The 27802-nt window shown below is 37.0% G+C and overlaps 1 pseudogene; it reads right to left on the reverse strand.

Moving 5' to 3' along the window:
• Nucleotides 1-10535: 10535 nt before the first annotated feature.
• Nucleotides 10536-21601, reverse strand: LOC141687163 (pentatricopeptide repeat-containing protein At2g13420, mitochondrial-like; annotated as a pseudogene).
• Nucleotides 21602-27802: the final 6201 nt, after the last annotated feature.

Here is a 27802-nt window from a genome sequence, read left to right on the forward strand (position 1 = left end):
ACAGGCTCAAACTTTTTCTTAATGGAATCTGACTTTGTACACTCACTGGCAAAGTGCCCTGCCAAGCCACATTTGAAACATTTGAATTTTGATTTATCCACCATGTTTCTATTTGGCTTGGTTGCTCCAAAGTTCTTTTTGAACTTGAGCTTGGCAAATCTTCTGGAAAGAAATGCTAAATGTTCATCAATGTCTTTCATGTCATCTTGGCTCAAAGGATCTTCACTTTCTACATCAATCCCCTTGCCCTTTCTTTCACAGACCCTTGAAGTTGACTCAACAGCTTCCATCTTCATCTCCTTCTCTTTCTCTAACTCAGCAACTAGTGCAATGGACCCTCCTTTCTTCTTTCCTCTCTCCATCCTCTCAACTTGCTCTATTTCAAGCTCATAAGTTTTCAGGATGCCATACAGTCTCTCCAAAGTAAACTCCTTATAATCTTGTGAGTTTCTTAATGAGACTGTCATTAGTTTCCATTCCTTTGGAAGAGATCTAAGAAATTTCATATTGGAGTCTTTTGTCTGATAGACCCTTCCATGCAACTTTAGAGCATTTAGCAGTTTTTGAAACCTACTAAAAATGTCAGTGAGAGACTCACTTTCTTCATTATGAAAATGCTCATATTGCTGAATCAGTAGCTGCATCTTGTTTTCTCTAACTTGCTCAGTGCCATCACAGATGATCTGTATTGTATCCCAAATATCCTTGGTAGTTTTGCAGTCACTACAAGAATAATGTCAATAGACATCACACATTAAACATCGGTTAACTTTGCCACTGATGTTAAAAACAGTATTGACATCATCCCGCATTTTGTTGATGTCTTCGTTCTTTGTAGACATCGGTTATAATTAAACCGATGTCTAAAATTCATCACAAAAAAAAATCGCGCCCGCCTTTTCTTTCCCCCCTTAGTGAAATTTTCATTCAATTTTTAGTTCTACATTCCCCCCAATCCCAAAATTCTCCCCCCTTAACCAAATTTTGGTTCCCCCAAAATCAATCTTCAGACACGACAAAATCAAAACAAAAAACTAAAAACTAACAACAGAAACTATCTCTCTCTCTCGAACCCCCCTCTCTCTCGAACCTCTCTCTCCCGATCGAACCTCTCTCCCCTCACAATCTCTCTGAACTCCGGCCATCATCTCACCATCACAGTCTCTCGAACCTCTCTCTCACCTTTCTCTCTCTCTCGAACCTGTCTCTGGAACCCCTCTCTCTCTCTCTCTGTCTCTCCGCTCACAATCTCTCCATTAAGCATCTTTCAGTTAATCTCTCTACTTCGGTAAGTGTTGTATCTACTTGAATCGAACTGGTCTTCTTTGAGGATTTTTGAATTCAAAGGCCTAATTTTGTAAATTGGGGTTTTATCTAATTCAAAACCCTTATTTTTTTATTAATTTAATGTCTAAACTTGTTGCTAATACTTTTCTTCTGGTTGTATACAGGACCTAATCTGAGAAAAAGATTTAAAGCTTTAGGTACTTTGGGTGTTTTTGGTTGTACATTTGTATTTTTGTTTATTTTTTTTATTTTTATAAATTAGGTTTTCATTTGTTTGTAATGTTGTGATTTGTTTTTGTAGGACATTAGTGCTGTTTAATTTTTCGATCTTCGGTGAGTTTTCTTTTCCAACTCTGTTTTGTACGCTTATACATTTGATTTGTTTTGTTAATTTTGATAGTGTTTTTTGTGTCTATGTGCTATGTAGTTGGTTCTTATGTTGATCTATGTGTTGTGTATAATATGCATTATGTATTATATGAAATCTCAGTTTTGTTTTGTTTGCAATTATGTGCAGGAGAATTCATTTTGGTATTAGTATGTTATATTTAAATGTAGTCGTGTTCTGAATTTTGTATGCAAGTGTGTGGTTAATTTTGTCATTATGTATGCAAGTATTTAGTTGAAAATAGTACATTTATAATCTGATAATCTGCATCCGTGATCTGACTATTATACTATGATTAATTATAGTTAATTATATAGTGATTATACATTAAGTATTGAATGACTAGTTAATATATAGTACTAGTACTATAATTAAATGTATAATATGAATTACATAATGCATTACAAATCGATTCATATCATATTATAATAAAATTTATAACATTAAAATGTATAATATGCATTATGTATAATATGAATTCTCAGTTTTCTTATGTCGTTTATAGTCTGCCCTATGTGTGGTTGTCATACTTAAAATCAAGTTAGACTTCTAAAATAAATATTAGACTTATAAAATAAATATAAGCCATATACTGATTTTTTAGTGACATACCAGGTGGTTTTAAATGGATAAGTCTTGGATAAAAGCCGATAGGGATTCTCTACAGTATGAAATTGGTCTTAAAAACTTCTTGATATTTGCCGAGGAAAATGCTAAAAACCTCAAGAAAATTCCTTGTCCTTGTGCACACTGCTCTAACTTCAAAAAGTTTTCTGCGAATATAATCAGAGGTCATCTTTATGAATCAGGGATTAGTTTAGGATATTCTGATTGGATTTGGCATGGAGAAAACCATGATAATAGTACTAGGTCATCTGTTGGTAGTACTTATCCTCCCTCGAAGCCCATACCAATTTCAGAAACATTTAACGTGTGTGAAGCAGCCTATAGTAGGGAAGATTGCGATAAAGAGTCAGATAACTTTAAGAGGTTTGTTGCCGATGCAGAACAACCTCTGTTTGAGGGAAGTGAGTGTACTAAACTAGAGTCGGTCTTAAAATTACATAATTGGAAGGCTAGATTTGGAGTTTCTGATAAAGCTTTTACTGATCTGCTTCAATCAATTGGATCAATTCTTCCTAAAGATAATCTACTTCCGTCTAATATGTATGAAGCCAATAAAACCTTGACTGATTTAGGCCTCGAGTATATTAAATTCCACGCTTGTCCAAATGACTGCGTATTATACAGGGGTCCAGTTCTCGAGTCTTCTTCCGAGTGTCCCAAATGCCATCTCTCTCGCTGGAAAGTTGGGAAAGATGGTCAAGTTAGGGTAAATGTGCCAACTAAGGTTATGTGGTATTTTCCGATAATCCCCAGATTTAAAAGAATGTTTAAATCTTCATCTACTGCTGAATTAATGAGTTGGCATGCAAATAATCGATCCAAAGATGGAAAGATGCGTCACCCCTCTGATTCTCCTTCTTTGAGAAATGTAGATTGTAGGTGTCCTGAGTTTGGTAGCGAGGCAAGAAATATATGTATAGGATTAGCGGCCGATAGTATAAATCCACACAACAATGGATTAAATAATCGGTACAGCTGCTGGCCAGTTATGTTAGTAACGTATAATCTTCCTCCATGGTTATGCATGAAGAGGAAGTTTATGATGTTAACACATTAATTTCAGGCCCACAAGAGCCTGGTAATGATATTGACGTATATCTCCAGCCACTGATCGACGATTTAAAAAAATTATGGGAGGAAGGTGAACCAAACGTGTACGATGCCCATACCAAATCCTTTTTCACTCTAATGGTAATCTTGATGTGGACAATAAATGACTTCCCGGGATATGGAAATTTGTCGGGGTGCATTAATAAGGGTTATATGGCCTTTCCAGTATACGGTGATCAGACTGTGGCTAAATATCTAAGTCGTAGTAGAAAAATGAGCTACCAAGGACATCGTCGGTATTTAGATCTTTATCATTCGTATAGGAGACAAAGGACAGCTTTTAATGGAGAACAAGAATTTGGTTGTGCACCTGAACCACTTAGCGGAGAGGAAGTATTGGGGCAATAACAGGAACTTAGGTTCAGTTTTGGGAAGGGGGGAAGCCAAAAAAGGTGGAGTCTCCGTGGAAAAAACAGTCAGTTTTTTTTTGAGTTAGAGTATTGGAAGTTTCACCATGTTCGACATTGTTTAGATGTCATGCACGTCGAAAAGAACGTGTGTGATAATATAATTAGGACACTTCTGCACATGAAATTCAAGAGTAAAGACAGCCTTGCCTCGCGTCTTGATTTGGTTGACATGGGAATACGGCCTGATTTAGCTCCAGAAGTAGGTGAGAAAAGAACATACCTACCTCCTGCCCCTTATACTCTCTCCCGGAAAGAAAAACAAACAATATTGGCATCATTGTACGGCATGAAACTTCCATACAGACATGCTTCAAATATAAGAAATTGTGTATCGATGATTGATATGAAGTTGTATGGTTTAAAGTCCCATGACTGCCGTATCCTTCTCCAACAACTACTACCTGTTTGCATTCGTTCAGTGCTTCCGAAAAATGTTAGGGTTAGTATCATAAGATTCGTTCAGTCCATAATAAATTAGAGTCCTACATTTTTTTGCCCCGGAGTTATTTGTAATACTGTATTTAATTTTATTTGTAACAGATAAAAAAAGGAAGGTTGAATCCGGGAGAAGAACCGGATAGAGTGATTTTTTGGCAAAAGGCTCGTAAGCGGAAAAATGGACAAGAGGTCGAAGAGGTCGATGAAGATTTGGCTGTTGTATGCAATAAAATTGTAAGTTTTAATTTTGGTTAAATTACATTAAAGTAGACGAATCAGTAAAATTAGGACGACATAAATCAGTAAAGTAGGCGAATCAGTATAAATAGGACCCCTGTCAATGTTTTGTATTGTTATTTTCATGTTTGATTTAGCAAGCTTGTGTAATTTAAATAGGTATAGTTAGTTGGTCTTTAATCATACTTTTTACAATTTAGGACGCATTACATGGCCACTGATTACAATTATGCGAAATAATTATAATTTATCTTTTACTGAAAACTAGTTAACTCCATTTTGGTTAATTTATTTTCTTTTAATTTATTTTCTTGTTAACAGAACGCATTGTTGGAAAAAAAAAAGAAGGGTGAGATTCAGTTTTCTGGTGCTGAAGATGTTCTGACAACGGCTTTGGAGAGTCGTGAGCATTCTGGGAGGGTTCGGGCTGTTGGAGGGTACATCACTCCAAAGCAATACTTTAATTTGCCGAGAGAGCCAAAGCTTCGAATCACAAAGGCAGAGTTGATGGCCCGTGATCGACAAAGGGATGAACTGCTTGAAAAAAAATGCAAGCTCTCGAGGCAGAGATTGATCGCTTGAAGTCAGTGATCGAAAGTGGAGGTACTTTTCCCTCTCCAATGTCGTCTGAAAAGGCAAGTTTCGATCCGGAAAAGGATAAAGAAATGAAGTCAAATCCACCACCTACAAGAGGAGTTATGTTGGTATATGAAGATGATGACTGTGTTTTTATAGATGGCCCAACTAGTCCTTCACCTCCTGGAAGTCACGTAAGTTATTTTAATTTTGTGAGCAACCTTGTGATTTATCTTACTAAGGTAAATCATTGTTACCTTAATTTTTTAATTTTGTTTATTTAAATATTATAGGCCTAACGATCTTGTGAGCTACCTGTCGAGAGACTAGAGAATAAGGTTGCATTTGGTAGGGTATATCCTCGCGAGGATAATTTAACTGATTTGGTACATGGAGTTGATATACCAATTGGACATCAATGTGTCTCTGTTGATGGCCTCATAAAACCAGATGCCTTGCTTCCAGTTGAGACACGTGGTGATGATATGATGACTGTCCGCGATGCTCTAGGATCTTTTTTGGCATGGCCTGAGGAATTAATTATCTACACAAATGTTGCGGTATGATGAATAATATATATATGTATAATATTGTCTGAATTTTGAAATTAAATTGTTTATTTCAAGATATTAAAAATTAAGTGGTATGTACATTTTATTTTGGTTTTATATTATCATCAGGTGCAGAAAAAAGAAAGGCCCCGAACAAGTGCTGAAAAAATAAAAAAGAATGACGGGTTGCAGGATTTGAAGGCACAATTTTTTCAAGCAAAGCCAGGTGCGAAAGTGCCAAAGGGCTTTAAGTTGTTGTATAAACATGCAACAACTTGGATGAAAACTACCGGGGTCAGTATCCAGGTTCAATGTGAGCCGAATGTGTTTGGACATGAAAAAACAATTTATTTGTTGCACGAGAATGTTGTGTCTTTATTGGAGTTTGAAATGTTGGGCCAAGCAGTAGTTGCAAGTTACATGGCGTAAGTTACCTTTTTTTCTTTTTAATGATCATTTCTTTTTAATGTTCGTAATTTTCCAGAACTTGCATTTTAATATCAGCACTCTTTCGATAGGCACTTGCATTCTGAGATTAATGAAATACCAGAACTGGCGGAGACATTTACTTTTATTGACCCCGGATCCACATATCACGTGAATGCTGATTTTGAAGCATACATTTTAAACCGGTTGAGAGAGTGTAACCCGGATCGCCTATTCTTTCTTCCGCATAATCAGAATTAAGTATTTATTGTAATACTGAAAATTAAAAACATGGATAGTACAGTACAAACTTCTATGTGATGTGTCTTATCTGTCTTTGTTTTTTTTGTGAAAATAGTATGCATTGGATTTTGGTCGTTATCTGGGAAGGGGAAATATATATTCCGAATCCACTACCTCACCCGACATAATTTTCAGAACTAGAAAAGGCGTTATCAAGGTAAATTTTTATGATCGTAACAGTTTGGTATAATTGCATGTTCATTTCTGTATATTGTATGAGATTTTATATTTTTTTATGCAGGGCTTTGAAAAGTTACATCTCTGAAACCGGCAGGGGCAACAAGATGGCCAAGGCAAAGTTTCTTAGTGTAAGTACAATAGATCGAGAACCTAATATTTGTGCTTAATATATATGATTTATTTGACATGCCTGATTTGTCTTTTAATTAATAAAATAGGGATCTCCCAAACAACCCGGTGGGATTGAATGTGCGTATGTAATAATGCAATACATGAAAGAAATTATCGATGATAACAAGTTGAATTTTGCTAAAAAGGTATTACTTTGACGCTTCCAGTTTTCTATATACTGAGATATGGTTACTTTTCGATATGGTTACTTTTTATTCATCTATTGAATTTTGTTTGTTTGGAATTTGTAGTGGTTGGCCAAGACTCGATCGTGTTACAACATTGAACAGCTAGATGAAGTTCGCATTGAGGCTCTGCAGTTCATCCAAGAGCATATCTGATCAATTCTTGTACTCAAGGTCTTTTCTTTTGCGTAGTCGTACATTTGGTAATTTAGACGGTTCTGTGTAGTAAGAATGTAAGTGTATGAATGTTGGGGTTGGTGTATAGGTTTGCAAATGTTGGGGGCTATACATTTGGTAATGTAGATTCTGTAGTTTTTGAATGATTGATGCAGATGATGGGGTTGGTGTTGGTGATTTTTGGATGATTGATGCAGATGATGGGGTTGGTGTTGGTGGTTTTCGAATGATTGAATGGTTAAATGTATGAATGATTGACAGGTTGGATTTGTATGGATGCTTGTTATTCCAATATTTTAGTTTTGGTTATATAGTAAAGGACATCAGTTTTATTTATAACAAATGTCTATTAGTAACGAGTACATCGCTTTTTTAGAAAATTAGTGATGTAAAAATTTACACAATTTGGTCTATAAATTTCTTACACATCACTTTCAATTAAGAAAAGCTGATGTCAAAAAAGATAATGTACATCACTTTAAGGTAAAAAATTGATGTCAAAGAAATCCAGGTTCAAGTCTAAATGAAACATAGAAATCACTTTGTTTAAGATAAAACTGATGTCAAGTGACGTTATAAACATCACTTTTAACCAAACAAAACTGATGTCAAAAAACGCAATGTACATCAGTTTCAGACAAATAACTGATGTGAAAGACTAACATGTTCGAGTCTAAATGATACATAGACATCAGTTTTATCGTAAACAAAACTGATGTCAAAAAACATAAAGTACGTCAGTTTAAGACAAATAACTGATGTGAAAGACTAACATGTTCGAGTCTAAATGATACATAGACATCACTTCATTCTAGAAAAAATTGATGTCTATACGCTAAATTAGACATCACCTTTCATTAAAGAAACAGATGTTTAATATGCCATTTTACATCACCTCTGTCAAAATTATCGATGTTTTTGTGACAAAAAACATAGCTCAATATATGTTTAATATGTTTTAATAGGTGTAATTTAGTTATTAAATAATTTTGTTATAGCATTTTTTGAAAAAATCATCACATAGACATCAGTATTTTTCACTAAAATCGATGTTTTTATGACAAAACCATAGCTCATGATGTGTTTAACATGTTTAATTAGGTGTAATTTAGTTATTAAATAATTTATTTATAGCATTTTATGTAAATAATCAACATATAGACATCTTTTTTTTAACTAAAATCGATGTCTAATCGAGTATAGACATCGGTTATCCACCGATGTCTAGAATAGACATCACCGACATCAACATCGGTTGTGAAACATCATAGACATCGGTCAAAAAGCAATGTCTATGGACTTTTTTCTTGTAGTGAGTTGATAATGTTGTCAAACATATCACCATCAACTCCATTAAACAGGATATTCATGGCCTTCTTATCCTTCCTGACTTTTTCAATATTAGGATCAGACCATTCATGCCATGGCTTGGGGACAGATGGCTCATTTCTAGTTGCAGCTCTCATTGGAACATGAGGGCCACTTTCTATGTAGTCCACATAGGCCTCATCTTGAGAAAGAAAATGAAGATGCATCTTGACCTTCCAATGATGGTAATTATCTTTATCCAGAAAAGGAATCTTGACTCCAACATCATTCTTGTTCATCTTGCTATGTTATTTTGATCTTTAAACTCTTTGTTCTTCAAGAGCTTGCTCTGATACCAATTGTTAGTCCCTTTACAATGTAACAAGAATTACAGAAGGGGGTTGAATGGAATTCTTGAAACTTCTTCTTTAATAAAAATGTTTTAACTCAAATATATATATAAGTGTGAATTGATTAGCAGAATACGGAATAGTTACTTGAAATGAATCAAAACACAAGTAATTAAAAACAAGAGTCTTTAAAAACTTTCTGGTGGATTTGAATGATTCCACCAGAGATATATAATATATATCGAGAGAACTCTGTGTGCAAAAAGCTCACAGCTGCTTACAAAATGATAACAACTAAGAACGAGAGAAATGCTAAGAATACAACTTACAAATGTTTCTCTCTTGGTTGCTTGGTTTCTTGGTTTTTATTCTATTGCTGCTTCTTGGTTTATATATCACCAAGATTACAAAGTAATAAGACAGGATAATAAAACAAAAACTATCAAGTCTAATACAATGCTACTTCATTACTTTATTCCAGCATCTTTGAATATCTTCATAATAGCATGGAAATGGCAATGCTTCTTTGTTCTCGAAACCCCAGTTGAATAGGCTACCACATTCCATTTGCATACACTCGACGCATGTGACTATGTTATCACTGTCAATAGATATTTGAATTCTTTATCCGTCGGGTTTATGACCATCCGTCGAGTTATTGATCATCCGTCGGGTTGTTGATCATCCGTCGAATTCATTGTTGTTTATCCGCCGGATAGCAATCAGGCACTTGACTCCATTTCATTTATGCAGAATTACAAGACATCATCTATGTACAATTAATCAACCTATTTTGCATATCTAGTTAAAGTCAACATGACTTAAATACTACTACAGATTCTAAACAATATGTATGCAGAAATGTGCTACAGACTTATTGTTACACAAGCTACTCACTCGATGGATAATAAGTCATCATCCGTCGGGACTAAAATGAGTTATCCGTCGGGACTATATTCCTTATCCGTCGAGTGCTACATTTTTACTAAGTAAAATCTACCAAGGTATTTTTTTCATGAAATCATCAAGTACACAACATATACACAACACACCATGCATACCCACATTCCCTAGTAGTTGGTATACTACTCTTGCACATGGTACTATATAGCACTACAACCTTCTTTATTTAATCAATGTGGGACAAAACCCACAAACCCATTTTAAGCTACTTACTTCACCCTAATTTCTATATGGATTACACTAATAAAATGACTTAGATCAACATTTGAAAGTTTAAGTCCTCATTCCAAGGAACAACCTCCAACAATTAGTTTTAAAAAATTACATCAAGAACTTGTCTAAAACATGCCTCAAACTTTCCATTTTCTAACACATTTACCAAACATTGAATTGGATACTTGATCTGTACTTGCATCCAATTCCCATACTCAAGTCCAGGTATAGGTTTTGTTTGGTTTCATTGAGCATCTAAGAATAAGATATGTTTGGGACATGCTGCGTGAAAAAACAACAGTAGATTCGAGGTAGGATGTAGGTTCAAGCAACAAAAATATCAATTACACTTAGGAAGGACGTACACAGCAGGGTACCATATTAAAGTTACTACGATGCGCAGATGGCTCACAGTTCGAATTGCTCAATCTGTTGATATTTGTTAACAAGAGTTTAATTATTTCTACTTTGAAATATATATTTGCAGATGTAGTGGTACTCTATTATTTCAAACATAAATCTCATATGATGACTATATATAAAGAATGAACACAAAAGTTGCATTAGCACTCTATTGAAGTGAGCTGCTAGAATTGCACCCAAATATACAAATGAGTAGAATATTGACATTCCACTTAGTACATATCTCCTATACAATAATGCGAACTACTAATTTGTCTTCTCCACCTTCTCAACATATCGAATTGTATTAATCCTTTGTAAAGCATCTCAAATGTAACCTTCTGTGGGAGAATGCCCTTCTCTATCATCTCTATAAATATTAGCATGCTTATTTCCACTTTTCTTTCTGACATAATGCATGCATCAACAACTTATAGGAATCTAAATCTGTGTTAGGAGTTGTCCCACATCATTTGTGGGAGGGGCAGTTTGCTAGAATATAAGCAGCCAGACAACTACAATTAGTGTGAGGCCTTTTGGGAGGTGCCCAAAAAGAAATCCGTGCGGGTTCGGCCCAGAGCGGACAATATCATACTAATATGGAGTTAGGCCTGCTCAGCAAACCCAACAAGTGGTATCAGAGCTTCAGGTTATAAAACGGTCTATAACAATCTCACGTGGGCTCCAGAATGGACCTAGGAAGAGGCAGATGGGCTTGCCCCAGAATGGGCTCAAGTAAAAGGCAGGTGGATCTTCCAATTTGGGCCTAGGGGGAGCAGATAGCCAGATGGAATTTCAGTATGGGTCGAGGGGGAGCCTGGTCACACTGAAGGAGGCAGAATCGACAGGTGTCGGGCCCGATGTGTGAAGGGGGAGATTGTTAGGAGTTGTCCCACATCGTTTGTGGGAGGGGAAGTTTGCTAGAATATAAGCAGCCAGACAACTCCAATTAGTGTGAGGCCTTTTGGGAGGTGCCCAAAAAGAAATCCGTGCAGGCTCGGCCCAGAGCGGACAATATCATACTAATATGGAGTTAGGCCTGCTCAGCAAGCCCAACAATCCGGTCCTACCCCACTTACTTTCATATCATCCCAAATCTCATTTACTATTTCCATCCTATTCAACTTCACGAACATTCCAAATAATATATTATAAGTATGCATACTAGGAAAACTTAAAAAATCCCCTTCATTTTCCTATACAAATCCAAAGCACTATCCACATCTTTCCTCCCCCTATACTCCTTAAAAAACAATTATAAGTCACAGCCGATGGGGTTACTCCATTATGCCCTATCTCCTTAACGAATTATTCCGTATCCTTAACCCTCATACACGAACAAAGACATTTCACAACACTAGTATAACTCGCCACACTAGGACAAATCCCCTTATTCTTCATCATCTTCAACATATCCAATGACAAATCCGGCTTATGCGCCCTACTATACACATGAAGCAAAATCGAATAACTAGTGACATCGGGCTCAACTCCTCTCTCACGCATTTTATCAAACACTCTCTTTGCATCTTGCACCATCCTCTCAAACCTCACCTCAGGATGCAAACTCCTCCTCCTACACAAGCCATTTAAAACCATATTATACGTCACAACATTCGGCTCAATCCCAACCTAGACCATCTCCCTAAAAAACCTCTCCGCCATCTTCCATTATTAATCTTCCACCAACCATCAATCAAAATAGTGTACACTTTCTTATTAACCTCAAACTCAAACTTCTTCTTATTAAAAACCTCAGTCGCCACTTTCACATACCCTTCTTTATAAAGCATATCGAGCAAAAGAACAAAATCAAAATAACCTACATTGTCCTCAACAAAACACCCCATATTCTCAAAAGCTCTAATAGCCTGTCTAGTAAACCCTCCAGCAATCAACCTCCTAATCAAAACCCAAAATGTCGAATTATCGGGCTTTACCCATAATTGATCCATTTCCACAACCAATTGCCATAAGACATGAGATTGGCTAACTTTACCCAAACTATCAATTATAATGGTATAAGCCATAGCATCCACAAAGCAATCAGACTAAGTTTTTGCCCACGAGAAGAAAGAGAAAGCGATTTTTGAGAAGTTACAAAGTCGGAGAAGGGTCCGATGAAGATTTTCTTGATCTATTCTCTTTTTTTAAACTAAGGACCCGTGCATATTTTATAGACCAACAACACAGGACTACAAAACTTGCACTAAAATATACTAAAACAGTTTCTAAAGCTATCTTATCTATTCCCTTTTCCGGTGTTAGTAAATTTGTTCAGAATCTTGTAGGTCTGTGACCATTCTTTGTCCAGTGAATCTTGGCCCTTGATCTTGTATTTTTCAAGCTGCTTTTGTAGTCTTTCCAATTCAGTGAATGAATTGTTTATTGACTAATAATCTTGAATCTTGACCTTGTCTGTATTATGAGTTATGAGATAGGTTGTCGAGGTCTCCTTTTGTTCTGTAGAGAAGTGACATATCACTACAAAAAATTTGCAATCAGACAACGGTTGACAGACAACGGTTAAAAAAACCGTCATCCTAAAAAATCATACAACAGTGAATTGATTTTGCAGAAAAAATAGTTGTGTGAGCTCTAGAACAAACAACGGGTATCCATCTTTTTTAAACTGTTGTACAAGTTGTATCCTCTCATCGAGTTAGATAACGGTGTTTTAAATATAGTGTTGTTACAGATCTTTAACACAACGATTACAAACTGTTGTTACTATGTTAACATATAGGGATATAAGACAACGGTTTTGACATTACATTGTGTAATTCAGACAACGGTTTTTTAGAAAGGTTGTCCTTTAAACCATCAAACAACCGAATGAAAATAGTTGTCTGAGGAATTTCAATGGGTACTACGTATTGAGGTGGCAACACGTGATAGGTGGTAAATCATTCACAAGGATTGCTGAGGTGGCGAAATGAGTGCCCTTCATTGAAATGAGATTTGATATCGGCCGTTAGATCGAAAAATAGCTGATAATCTTATACAATGGTTTTATGTTAAAACAAAAATGTTGTCATAGTTGGTCTCAAGCAAGCTTTTAGATAATATGTTGTGTAATTCACACAACAATTTTTAGAAAGGTTGTCTTAGAAACCTTCATACAATGGAATAAAACAGTTGTCTGAAATAGTTATTTTATAATTATAATGGGCAACACCTGATGAGGTGGCACCCCATGATAGGTTATAAACATTTTACTCGGATTGCTGAAGTGTCGAAATGACAGATCTTGATTGAAATGAGATTAGATATTAGCCGTTAGATTAAAAAAAGCTGATATGCTTACACAATGGTTTTATAATTTAAAAAAAAAAGCATCGTCTTAGTTTATCTTTACACAATGGTGTTTCAAGGAAACCATTGTAAAAGTATTACTATATAAAATGAGATTCCAATGGGTGGGCATCCTCAGTAGGGTCATCCTCTGAATCATCAATGGGTGGGCTCTCTGGATCGGGAATAGGGTCACGCTCAGGAATCATGACATCATCAACATGATCAACCTCCCTCCTAGGCTCCACTGGTACATGACACAATAGGCAAGGTGTTACTAACTTAGAGTTGGAATTCCCTTGAGGGTAAAATGGTCAAGACTACCCGTATAGCCCGACGATGAACTCGACTTGAGCTCTAATTGATTATTTTATTATTCTTATGTCTACGTATTTTATATCCTATCGTTTCCAAGATTTGATAACCTAAGGCTCTGATACCATTTCTGTGGTGCCCAAAAAACCCGGGGTCAGGAGTCTCGGAAGCCACGCCATCTAAACTGACACAACTCACACTATAATATAAAAATACTCACACTTCACGACCCCACACTTATCACACACACACTTACAGGTTATTGTCTTGGAAATGAACCATCATAACTAGAGTAATTGTTAACCATCAAGTGATATTTATTACAACCCAAAAGTAATTAATCTTACCGGGGAGTGACCTTTAGGTAAGGCTAGTCCGCCGGCCAAATATACGTTTCTTGTTTCTTACCTTACATAAGTCATACTTATAATAAGTCAAACTATAAACAACTGAAAACTAATCAAGCTTATTCTGACTACATGTGGTACAGCACCAAATAATCTACGGAACAGCTAGCCATTTCCTACCCGTTTCCTGGCTGTGGTTCTCATGGCAGGCATCTTGATTCACTGTTGTGTTGTGTCAATTTAAGAAAACAAGTGTGAGCTATAATACTCAGCATAATAATGTACAGTATGAAAATGACTGTATGATAACATCATATATGATATTTATGTTTTATTCGAAAATAGTTTTCCTTGGTGATACACACCTTTTTATTCCTCAACTAGTTTGTGTCTACATAATTAATAATCTATAAAGATTAATCGGGTTTGAAATAAATCAACGTTGGAGTATACTACTCCCATAATAAAGGAACAAGTATATAACATTTATTATTCGAACAATAAAATATAGTTGAGGGAATACGATCATTGGGAAATCGTTTTAATAAAAGTTTGAGGTGTTTTAATGTTTCGTAAGTGGACGATGAGTCCCTTTTAAAACATACTACTATGGACTTATAACTGTCCCATAATATCTCCAGAATGATTCCCGGGTTTTATCTTAAATCCCGACCGACTCTCGGTCTTATATAATATGTCACGCCTTAAAGCGAAATAACATTTCACGATATATACTTATCGTACAACATCGCTACATTATGCGAAAATTCAACAACTATATATCATGGCAAACATGGTATTTATGCGATGCTAGTAAAATAATCCTTTCACAACACAACAGAAAAAATAGAGTTGGGTTTGTAAACTTGCCTGGGTATCTCGAGGTGGAGGATGCTCTAGGTTTCACTCGGAAATCTATAACCATAAACACATTTCATTTTGTTAGGTTCCGTTCTAATTTACGGCAACTCGCACTCATGCGCTACTTATTATACACCCTCTCAACTCATACTACCCTTAACATTCCTTTAAGTCATATTCACATTATGGTCACTTCATTTTCCTAAGTATCTTGGGTTCATTCTCATTATCGTCGTCGGCTCTACTTAAGGATTCTTACGGTTCCTACTCGCGCGGTCTCGGCTCCGACATTTTTATGAAATTGAGAAATCATTATTTTTACTTGAAATTTTTATGACAGTTAGAAAACTCAATATTTTACTCTCTGTAAAAATTTCATGATTTATGAACACTTTTAAGTCTGTCTTTTATATTTTCTAAATTTGTAATTCGTAGCAGTTTTTGTCGCGTAAATCACTTTTACTAAAACGGCCATAACTTTTGATCGTAAATCGGAATCAAGTGATTCAAGTGCCTAAACGATCTTTATAACATTGTCTATCCTAAACAAAGGTTAATTTTCAAGAATCTACAGTTTACAACTTCGGGACTTTATGCAGAAACTTAAAGTTATGATTTGTTGGTTTTAACGAAGTTTCGTTTACGATCGGGGTTTCGTTTACGCCCTAACTCTTAACACAACCACCAAAAATCATCATCAACACACAAACTCCTCTCAATAACATCATCTTCTTGAGGCAACAACAACCAACTTTAATCTACTTAACTTAAACACCAAGATTTCATCAATACTACTTAGTAAGCTAGGTTTACTACCACATACTAAATGGATCCTAAAAATGAACCTTAAATAAAGTTGGGCCAAAGATTTTTACCTTTCTTAAAAGATTGAGATATGTTCTTGAGGATGGTGGAGGCTTGGAAGTGCTTGGTATGATTTTTAGAACCTAAAACCACCATTGAAATCAAGAAACCAAAGAGAGGTTACTATTCACACTATTCACTAGTGAGTTTCTTGAATTTATTCCACCCATCAAACCTTGATAAAAAGAGATGAAAGAATTTTCTTACCTTATATTAGTTTCTAGGAGGCTTGGGAATTAATTTGGTAATTTTACAAGAGCTTGAACTTGGAGTTTGGAATTTGAATTCCTCCCTTTTTGCATTAGGGCCGAATGGAAGCTTGTGAGGGGTATTTATACTACCTTGGTTGCTTCTCTTGGATGCTTTGGATAGGTTGCTTCTTGGAAGGTGAGTTGATATCTTGCAACTTGATTTTATTCTTCCTAGTATAGCATTCTAGGTTTATTCCTTGTTGCCAAATCCATGGACATATCTTTGTAGCTTGCTAGCTTACAAGCTAACTACAAGGTTAGCTTCCTTAGCACACTATTTTGCTAGCTAGCTTGGTCATCCTATGGTTAGCTCACTATTTGATAAAGTAACCATGGTTACTTCCTTACCATGGTTTAGTTAGTGCGTTACGTTTATTTAATCGTTTACGCATTTGCTCGGTTACTTAAACGTTCTCCGTAATACTTACTCGTAAATGGTTCGCGATGTAATTCCTTTCGTATTTATTCCTTATATTTTTATTTATCCTACTTGAATATAAATCCATAGGATTTTAATCTCGTAATTATATTATGATTCTCGTAATCCTCGATAAGTCGTAAATACGGTCGTTTTTCAAAGTTCGTTTTCTTTGAAAACTAATAGCGTTTACATACACTCATTTGGTACGTATAGTCGTAATATCAACTCCGAAACTCATTTTCTCATGCACTACATAGTGTGGGCTCAAAAGTTTTTCCCGTCTGTCAGGGTTACTATTCATTAAACGTTTTACAAGGTCTCAAAAATTCGAGTTATTATAGTTTTCCCCTATAACAAGGATTTCGTCCCGGAATGTAAAAGAGCTAGTGATAGTGTGTGGCCCGATAAAATGAAAATAAAAATGAGCTAGATAGTGTCCTCGCATCAACAATGGGGTCATACCTAAGAGTCTACGCGAGCCCGGGGGCTCACATTGCGATTTATGAATGTGTGTATATTGAAGCGGGCTCGCATCGAACATGTGGTGTGTGCTCGCATAATTCGTATGAATAAATTACAATGAATATGTATACTTATGGATCAAAAGGATACATGTAGATGATTCAAATGAAAATCCTGAAGAATCTGTCACCGGAGAGTAGCGCAGTCGGTAAACAGTCCTGGTGGTGATGATAGTTTTGGTCGTGGTAGATCCTTTGGCAAAATGGCAAGAGTTTGATTACTGATGGATGACACAGATCCCCATGCCAGCTATCTTACAGCTGTCAGCCACCCAAAAGACACAACTATTGAAGGAGTGCGAGACGGCCAAATATATATACGGCCTCATGGACTCATACTCGTAGGAATAGTTAAGCGAATATTGAAAAATTCATAGCCTCAAAAATGCAACCAGGAATTTTGGGGGGTTGTTGTTATGCCCACTTTTGGGCATGTGCCTTAAACAGGTCCCCATACATGAAATATAGAAAATGACTCATAGATGATTTAGTTGTTCATAAAATTCGGGGCCGACACGGGACAATCCTACGATCACGGAAAGAAATACGGAGATGCCGCAAGATTTAGGAAGCGTGTGGGGCCCGTCAATATTTACGTGACTAAATTGGATGAAGGCTTGATTTAGAAATGAGCTTGGGCAGCACGGATCGAAAAACCCTAACTCTGGCCTAGGTGACTTGTTCCCCAAGAACTACCTGAGACTTGGTCCCTATAAATAGGGTAAGTAGGCACTTGTATGAGATATGAGTCGACACTTGACGAAGAATAAAGAAAACCCTATTCTATCTTGAGAACTCATCATACATGTTCAGCCACCACCATACACAACCTCCCTCCGCCTTCAAATATCACCCTTGATCTTATTCCGGCCAATAACCTCCAAAATACTTTTGTATGAAATTCTCCCTGCAACTGTGTTATATATAACATTTGTGCATCGTCCCTATTTTTATATAGCTTACCAAAAAAACTGAAAGATCTTGTTCGTTCATTTTTTATTTGTTTGTAAGGTCAAGATTAAAACAAATAATAAGAAATTCGTATATTAAATAATCCATAGATTTGCCTCACCGCTAGTTTTCGAATATATACTCTTATATTGTCAATGATTTACGAATATATCCCCATTCAATTTACTTATAGTGTATTTTAGATTTAATAGTTGCTCAAAACATCAAATTTGATATTTTGTTGAAATAGGTCAATTGAGTTGGATGATCTTACATGTCCACATTTTATTTGTTTACAAGGTTAAGATTAAAACAACTAATATGAAAGCCATAAATTATATAATCATTATTTTTTCATAGCCCCCAATTTTCAAATATATGGTCTTATACAGCCTTTGATTTAGTTGAACTTATAGTGAATTCTAAATCTATTTATTGCTAAGAACATCAGTTTTGGTATTTTGTTTACATTTGACCATCTGAATTGGATAATCTTACATGTTCATATTGTATTTTAAGTAAGGTCATAACTAAATCTACCGATATAAAATTCATAGATTATATAATCCATACGTTTAATGCATGGTCTTCGATTATATGGTCCACTACAAGAAAACAAGGCTAAATATAACCGAATAAATTCAAACGGTCTAAATTCGATCGAATTCGGTTGAATTTACGATCAACCTGAATATTTGACTGGAGACGGCTAAATACAACCTCCAGCGGTCTTCAACCAATTTTTTTGTACGATTGAATTTGACTTAATATATTCAACTAGTATATTTGTCCTGTCGAATTTAGCTTTGCCAAAAAATAGAGGGTATTTTCAATTCAATAAATTTATTTGGCATTCTTGAATTCAACCGATTTTGATTGAATTTGACTTACTAAATTCGACCGGTATATTTGTACGGTCGAATTTAGCCTTGCCAAAAAAATTGACTTACTTAAAGGATCTTCAATAATTTTAATGAATTAGTGATATTCGTAGAACATACTTCACAAAATAATATATTTTATAATATTTTGATTGTATAATATAGGTGGTCTCCAAGATTTCCGATAATAAGAAGTCTCCATATAGAACTTTACTTTGTTTACATATGTAATCTAGGGGTTATCCTTCTTTATAATAGCTGAGTTAACCATATCATTGAGTTAACCGATCACAAATTTTCTATTCAATCTTAACCAATGGGAAGCTACATCTAAAAAATAGATCAATCATATTATAAATCTACTATATTCATACATATCATTTCACTATTCGAAAATATGAGTTTAAATAGTATGTAGTTAATCAATTAGAAATTTTGAATTAAATATATTTACACACATGTATGTAATTAAATTTGATTTTTCAATTTTTTAGTTACGGGTGATTAAATTAGTTTTGAAATTTACGTGTATGCAAATGTGAAGATGGGATGTATATAGGCTAGTATACATGATTTTTACGAATTTTATTGTAATACCTTGTTTGCCGGAAAATTTTCGACTCGTGGAAATTATGATTAGATTAGTCATTTTCCTATGTAGTTTTTATATATGCACATATTTGGTGATGTTATACTCCATATATTTTTTATAAATTTTTCTTGGAAAGTCTATGATTTCCAAAAAAAATTCTCCCCGGATTTTTATTCGAGTTTTGATAGGATCGTCGATTTATTGTTGTTTAGACTCGATTGTTATGGTATTATTAGTGAACAATTGGATATAAATAATATGAGACACATTACATGATGTTTGGAATTGTTTTAGGACAACATGAGCATGTCGAAAATTTTTAAAAAAGGTCGGAGTTTTGGCGGGAAACCTGGCCTTATTCCGGTGACCAATTCTTCATTAAATAATATTATAAATAAAATCAAAAATTCTTAAACAAATTTTTGAAAATTAAATAATTTTAAATTAAAAATTTATATAAAATAGATTAAAGTTAGAATCTATTTAATTTTATACAAACAACCGATTACGGTAGAATTTGGTATATAGGATTTCCAAATTTTTTGAAATTTTCGGCGGGATTTAGGAATTTTCAGCAAAAAAATACAACCGAATAGATCGCTTGAGTTTAGTGTTAAATTCAAATAACTTACTAAAAATCACTCCCATATGTATACTGGTCCCAAAACCGATCATATGTAGCTAAATTTGACCGCTCGCAGTTGTATTTAATTAAATACGATCGGTAGAATATGTTTCTGTTCTAATGATTTCTTTTATTACCGGATTATTATTTATGTACACAAAATATTTAACTAATATTTTATATTTACAAATGGAAATAAGCCCTGGCATACACATATTACATTGATTCATGCCAATACAAGCTACAAAGCAGAGGGAGCAAGTTTTAACAAAGGCTACAAATATGATAATTAAGTAAACACCAAGACAAACAATCCTTTTATTAAATTATTCCTTGCTTCTACTTCTACTGCTCACTCATTCTTGCATTAGCTACTTCCGGTAACCTCCATTCATTGTTGTAATAGTATTCTAGGAATAATTTTCATGGATACGTACGGAATCAATGTTGGGAAATTTTTATATAAGTGAAATAATGCAATGATAGAAGATAATCAGGAATATTTTCCCTGTGACTATACTTGTGAGAGAAGTAGTTGTCTTTGTATATTTAGAGAGATAAACATTGCACCAGACATGAACAAGAAATAATGATAGGCCATAAATAATCAATCCCATATAAAGTGAAGCAAAAGCCCAGATAGAAAACACCCCAGGCCCAAACCGGGGTGGGCCCGGGGCCAAGTGACACATGAAAAAAATGAAAACTGTCTCATGTTACCCAAAATGGAACAATTGCATCCCAGCCGTCCATATGTAAGGATCCTAAGGCAATACTGGTTAAAGAAGGACATCCGGGCCCACAGCCCATCCTAACCGTCCAATCACTCACCAACCAAGAATGATCAAGGGCTAGGATGAAGAGGTACGAACCCCTAAACCCTAAATCTTGAGGCCTATAAAAGGCCCTAAGAAAAGGGTTTTAGGGGTTGAAAAATATTTGACTGCTAAACATCTATACACACACCACTATACATATTTTGAATAGCTCCTTCTTCCCTCTTCTTCTTCTTCAAGAAACCCCATTCTTATTCTCACACCGAAGTTGCCGCGGGGATACAGCCGCCCCTCCGGTTCTGTTTTGCAGAGTCCCCTACGTAGCAGGTTACCGCGCACCATAAGCCACGTGGACAGGGCTCGAGCTTACGTGAGAGAGGAGAAGACCTGGGAAGAAATAGAGTAATCATTGGTGCTAGAAGGAGGGGGCAAACCTCCGCCAGTGTGGTTCTGTTTCCAGTTACGTTATACAGTATTAAAGATCAAGAAAACCCTATCCCAAGTAAGGACAGTACCTTCACTCTCTTTACAACTCATTTTTCATATCTTTCATTCCAATACAGTCACACACCTTGTTACACTTGTGCTACTTTTTCCCATACTCTATTCTGAAAAAATGGCCACAAGAAAGAGTAAAACGTTGGTTTCGGGAACTATTCAGCCCACTATTGTCCCGCCCAGGGATAGCGAATGGAGGATATAGAAGAGGAGCCCCCCATAACTTGTGTTTCATCTCAACTCCATCCCGGAGACCAGAGATTAACTATTGAGAAAGCGGCCCACAAGTATGCAGAAACTTCTACAAACCCTTGGGGGGACATGACCCCGGAGCAAATCCAAGCAGCTATGGACCTATGTAAGGAAAAGAATCACAAGACTCCTGAAACCCATCCCGGGGACCAGGAGGAACATTCTGTAGAATCGCGGGGTTCAGTCTTGGACCGAAGTGGCAAAACCAAGAGGCCATCTGAAGATGCCTGGGACGAAATCAAGAGAGCTGCACTCCGGGACCGCCGCCGGAAAAAAGAGGAGGCCAAAGCAAATATTGAAAAAAGGATCAGAGAGGAGGAGGAAAAATAAAAGAAGAAGGCATGCAGAGCTCATGTCTCCTCAGACTCCGAGTAGGAGAAAGAATCTAAACAGGAGCAGATGGCCCGGGCTCTCCGGGATCTCAAAAGAAAAGTTGAGGGAGACGTGGAAGTCGGGGCGGCGGCCACACCCTTTACTAGGAAATTGGAGTCCCCCCAGGGAACCCAGACTTAAACACTTCAATTTTGATTCTTTTGACGGACTGGACGATCCCGAAGAGCATCTAAAATACTTTGAATAGATCTCAAATATATACGATTACAACGACCTTACCAAATGTCGTTTCTTTGCTTCAACATTAAAGGGATGATGATGAGTCCCCGGAATATCGCTCCTCCTAAGAAAAGAAAAGAGGCACAAGGCAGACAGGCAGACCAATTATGTGTAGCAATCTCAGGGAACCCCACCCTGGGACAAATACTCCAGACCCCAGAGGATTGAAAAGAAACCCAAGCCCAAGAGAGAGCCCAAGCCAGAGCCCGAATGGACACCACTCAACCGACCCCGGGCTGACATCTTAAGAGAGGTCAAAGGGAAACCTTTCTACTATCCCCCAAAGCCATTACTAGCACCTCCAGAAAATAGGGAGCGTGATAAACATTATGGGTATCATGAGGATCATGGTCATACCATGGAAAACTGCTTCTCTTTCAAAATGTTTATTGAAGATTAGATCAAGAAAGGCAACATGAACCAGTACCTGCAAAGGAGACTCAGTGACAAAGATAAGGCCTCTAACAGCGGCAAGCACGTGGTCAACATGATTTTCGGAGGAACCTCCTCTCCATCCCGGAGCCCAGACATGGACAGTGATGTCATGATGAGTCTGCCCTTTGAAGATAAACCCATATATTTCTCTAACGCTGATTATGAGGGCCTGGATCCCGAGCACAACCAAGCTCTAGTCGTGACTCTCAACATCGCCGACAATGAGGTAAAAAGAATTTTGATTGATAACGGCTCCTCGGCTAACATTATTTTTGAGCACACACTTGACAGGATAAAATTGGGAGACCTCCGTATGGACCCATGCCTCGAAAACCCCCTCTATGGATTCAGGAATAATATGATCCCGATCCGCGGGGTAATATATCTCCCCATGGTCTTTGGCACTGCACCCCAGCAAGTCTCTCATGTTATGAAATTCTACGTGATAAGTGTTACATCCTCCTGCAACATGATTTTGGGGAGGCCCACCATCGCCAAGCTCCGGGCCATCCCTTCAATAATATATCTAAAGCTAAAATTTCCTACCCCGGGAGGCATCGGTGAACTTAAAGGGGACCGGGACGTGTCTGGAAAATGCTATGGGCAGGCTCTAGTGATGGCAGAAATTGAACATGAAAACAGGAAGAAGGCAATGGCCTTACCCAAAGGTCAAAGCCGCAAGAAACATCATGAACATCTCAGCAAAAGGCCAAGGTTGAACGTCAATGTAATAGAGGATTCGGGATACGGCGTAACCAAAGCTGATGCCCGGATACAAAAATTTGTGGAGGTAAAGGAAAAAACTAAAGTGGAGCCTGTTGCACAGACTGAAGAGATAGAGTTGGAGCCCGGGGACCCCACCCGGAAGCTGAAGATTAGAAAAGGTTTAGAGACACCCTTCCAACAAGAACTCATCATGTTGCTAAAAGAATACACGGACGTGTTCACATGGACACCGGAAGACATGCCCGGGATAGACCAGTCTGTGGCGATGCACATCCTGGATGTAGATCCACGGAAGATACCGATCAAATAGAAGAGGAGAAACTTCACCCCGGAGCGACAACTGGCTATAGACAAAGAAGTAAAAAAGTTGCTCAAGGCCGATATCATCTGCGAAATCAAGTACCCCGACTGGCTTCCTAGTCAGCGAAAGAGGGATCGAATCAAACCCGGAAAAAATCAACGCCATAATGGAAATGAAGATACCCCGCACTCAGAAGGACATTCAGAAGTTGGTAGGATGCCTGGCGGCCCTACGCAGGTTTATCCCAAAGCTTACGAAAAGATGTCTTCCATTCTTCGAACTACTAAAAGGCGCCCGGAACAAGAAATTGTTAGATTGGACTCCGGAGTGCCACACGGCTTTTGAAGAATTTAAACAACATTTGATGAACCCCCCGGTGCTATCAAAAGCCAAGCCCGGAGAGCCTTTATCTCTTTACATCTCCGTTGGCCCCAAAGATGTCTTTTCCGCTCTCATCCGGGAGGAAGGAGGGATCCAGAGCCCCATCTACTATGTTAGCCAAGTCCTCAAAGATGCTGAGACTCGGTACCCAAACTTGGAAAAATTCGCCTTGGCCCTCGTGCACTCCAGCAGGAAGTTAAGGCAATATTTCCAAGGCCCAGAAATCAGAGTGGTCACAGATCAACAGCTCAGAAAAATCATTCACAAGCCGGACGCGTCCGGAAGGCTAGTCAATTGGGCCATCGAGTTAAGCCAGTTCAACATCAAATTTGTGCCACGGACGGCGATAAAAGCCCAGGCCCTGGCAGAGTTCGTTATGGAATGCACCTTCCCGAAGCAGCAACCACCTGCTCCCAGCGGGATTGCCCAGGAAGACGCCAACCCAGGCACAGACTCTTGGAAGCTCTATGTGGACGGGTCATCAACGGCCAAAAGGTCCGGGGTTGGCCTCATTCTAATTAGCCCGGAAGGCTTCACCATTCAGCAAGCAATAACCTTTTCCTTCAAAGCAAAACAACAATCAAGCTGAATATGAGGCACTCTTCTCCGGGCTCAGGTTAGCAAGATCTCTCAGGATTATGAAGATGATCATCTATAGCGATTCTTAGATTGTAGTCAAGCAACCCAGTGGAGAGTATATTGTGAAAGATCCCAAATTGGCACAATATCAAGCAATGGTATGAGATATCCTGGGAACCATCCCCGATATCACCATCCTCCAGATAAACAGAGAAGAAAACTCCAAGCTCGTGCGGAACACTTCGGATCTCAGCAATTCGGTATATTTTGAAGAGCTCGGGGCACCTAGCACAGAGCGGGCCGAGATCTTGTGCATCAGCAGCCCGGACAACTAGATGACTCCCTACATAGCCTACCTGAGGGACGGTGTTAGATATATTTGATAATGTCATATCTAATATGATTTGTGTTTAGTTTTCAGATCTTACTTAAACAGGACAAATCAGTACTTAACTGGAAATCAGCACTTACACTGAAGTTAGAATTTAAGTTGTCAGAACTTAAGTTATCAGGAGATGTTTATCAGAAGATAATATCAGGACTTAAGGAGACTTTCAGATAAGGAAGGCGGTTGATTGAAAGGAAAGAAAATCAAGACGAACGCAAGAAGAGATATGCATGAAGAAGGAATTCTATGAAGAATAGAATACCTGGAAGAAAAGATAACTAGTTGATATATTTTAGGAAGCAGAATTATATTTCATATCAATTAGCAATTATCTTGTAAATGTGTAGTATATAAACACAGACATAGGGTTTACACTATATGTGTTATCATAATCAAAGTTATTATTTATTGTAACCCTAGCAGCTCTCGTGATAATTTGTTCATCACTGAGAGAGAACAGTTCCATATTGTAACAGAGTTTAATAAAGCTTGTTTTCTGTTACTTGTGTTCTTTAATTCGATTTGATTGTGATAAACACTGTATTCAACCCCCTTCTACAGTGTGTGTGACCTAACAAATGGTATCAGAGCAGATCTGTTAACACACAAATAGTTTAAGATCCGAAAACTATCATGTCTGAAGAAGAAGAAACTATAACTAAGCCCACCAAAACTGAAGAACCTCCAAAGACTCAAATCCATAGTCGATATGAGACTATTAGAGTTCCCATTCTGAAACCATCTGAATATTTCATATGGAAGGTGAGGATGTCTATGTTTCTGGAAGCTACTGATCCAGAATACCTTAACAGAAACAATGAAGGACAACACAAGCCAACCAAACTCTCTGTTGTAGTTGCAGGTGAACCAGCAAAGTCTGTACCAAAGGAGAAGAGTGATTATACTGCTGAAGATATCTCATCAATTGCTAAAGATGCTAAGGTACGACACTTGCTGCATAGTGCTATTGATAATGTAATGTCAAATAGGGTAATCGACTGCAATGGAGATATGGGATGCTTTGGAGACAAGATGCCAGGGAACCGAATCAATTAAGAAGAACAGGAAGACTATACTCACTCAAGAGTATGAACACTTTGACTCAAAGTCTGATGAGTCATTAACTGGTTTATATGACTGATTTTTCAAACTCTTGAATGATTTGTCATTAGTTGACAAGGAATATGAACTTGAGGATTCAAATCTTAAATTCCTGTTAGCACTTCCTGAAAGTTGGGATTTGAAGGCCACCACTATAAGAGACAACTATAATCTTGAAGAAACAACTCTTGATGAAATTTATGGGATGCTCAAGACTCATGAACTTGAGATGGAAAAAAGAAACAAGAGAAAAGGAAGAAAGTCAAGGACAGTTGCTCTTAAGGCTGAGGAAGAATTCCCCAAAGCAGCTGCCTCAAGGAAAGGCAAGGGAAAAGCTCTCATCACAAAGTCTGATACTGAATCATCAAGTTTTGATACTGATGATGACTCTGAAACTGAAAGCTTGCCTGAGATGGATCCTGATGAAGAGATGATGAAGCTGTGTGCTCTTATGGTGAAAGGAATCACAAGGATTACATACAGGAAATTCAGAAAAGGAAAGAAGTTTTCCAGGAAAGGTGCAAGTTCTGATAAGAAGAATTTCAGAAAATCTGAAGGCAAAGGAGGAAAGTTTGACAGAGGAGATTACATAAATTTCAAATGCTACAACTGTGGTGAGAAAGGCCACATATCTCCTGATTGCAAGAAAGTGAAGAGTGACAAAGGCAAGGCTCTTGTCGCCAAGAAGAAAAGCTGGACAGACACTTCAAATTCTGAAAGTGAGGTGAATTATGCCTTGATGGCAAATGCTGATAGCTGTTCTGATGCTGTTGAGTTAAAGGTACCTCAAACTACTTATGCCTTTCATACTGATGATATTAATGAGTTGAGAAGATATCTTAAAACCATGTTCATTACTTATAGAGATCAAACTTTAACATGTGAAAGATTAACTTCTGAAAATCTTGCTTATAAGAAGAGGAATGATTATTTAGAAAAAAAGTTAGTCATGTTCCATCAAACTCAGAAAGATAGCGATGATGCCTTTTATGTTAGGGATGAAATACTTAAAATAAATGAATCTCTAAAAGCTGAGTTAGAAAAGGAAAAAGAGATTATCAGGACTTGGACTAACTCTGACAGAACAATTCAGAATTTGTTAAGTAGTGGAAACTGGAAAGAAGGCTAAGGTTATGGAGATGATAAGAATGATAAGGGAACTGTAGAGGTTGAGCCTATAGTTGTTAAACAAAAACCAAAGGTAAATCCTGTTAAATTTGTAGCTTTAAAGTCTGATATTGATAAATCAGAAGTAAAAGAGAAATTAACGCCTGACAAACCAAAACAGGATAAGCCAACTGATGTTAACATAGGCTTAATGACAAAGAAGCAGCTTAAGCATAAGCTGAAAGATGTTAAAAATGTAAACAAGGTAAAGCCACCTAGGAAAAATAGGAATGGAAAGGAAGGTGTGAATAAAAGTAATGATTATAAGCCTGTTCCTAATGCTCCTAAAAAGAAATGTTATAACTGTAGAATTTTTAACCATCTGGCTTCTTTTTGCAGGAAAAATAAGAACATAAACTCC

The sequence above is a fragment of the Apium graveolens genome, chromosome 2 (genome assembly GCF_009905375.1).
Source record: "Apium graveolens cultivar Ventura chromosome 2, ASM990537v1, whole genome shotgun sequence".
NCBI lineage: Eukaryota > Viridiplantae > Streptophyta > Magnoliopsida > Apiales > Apiaceae > Apium > Apium graveolens.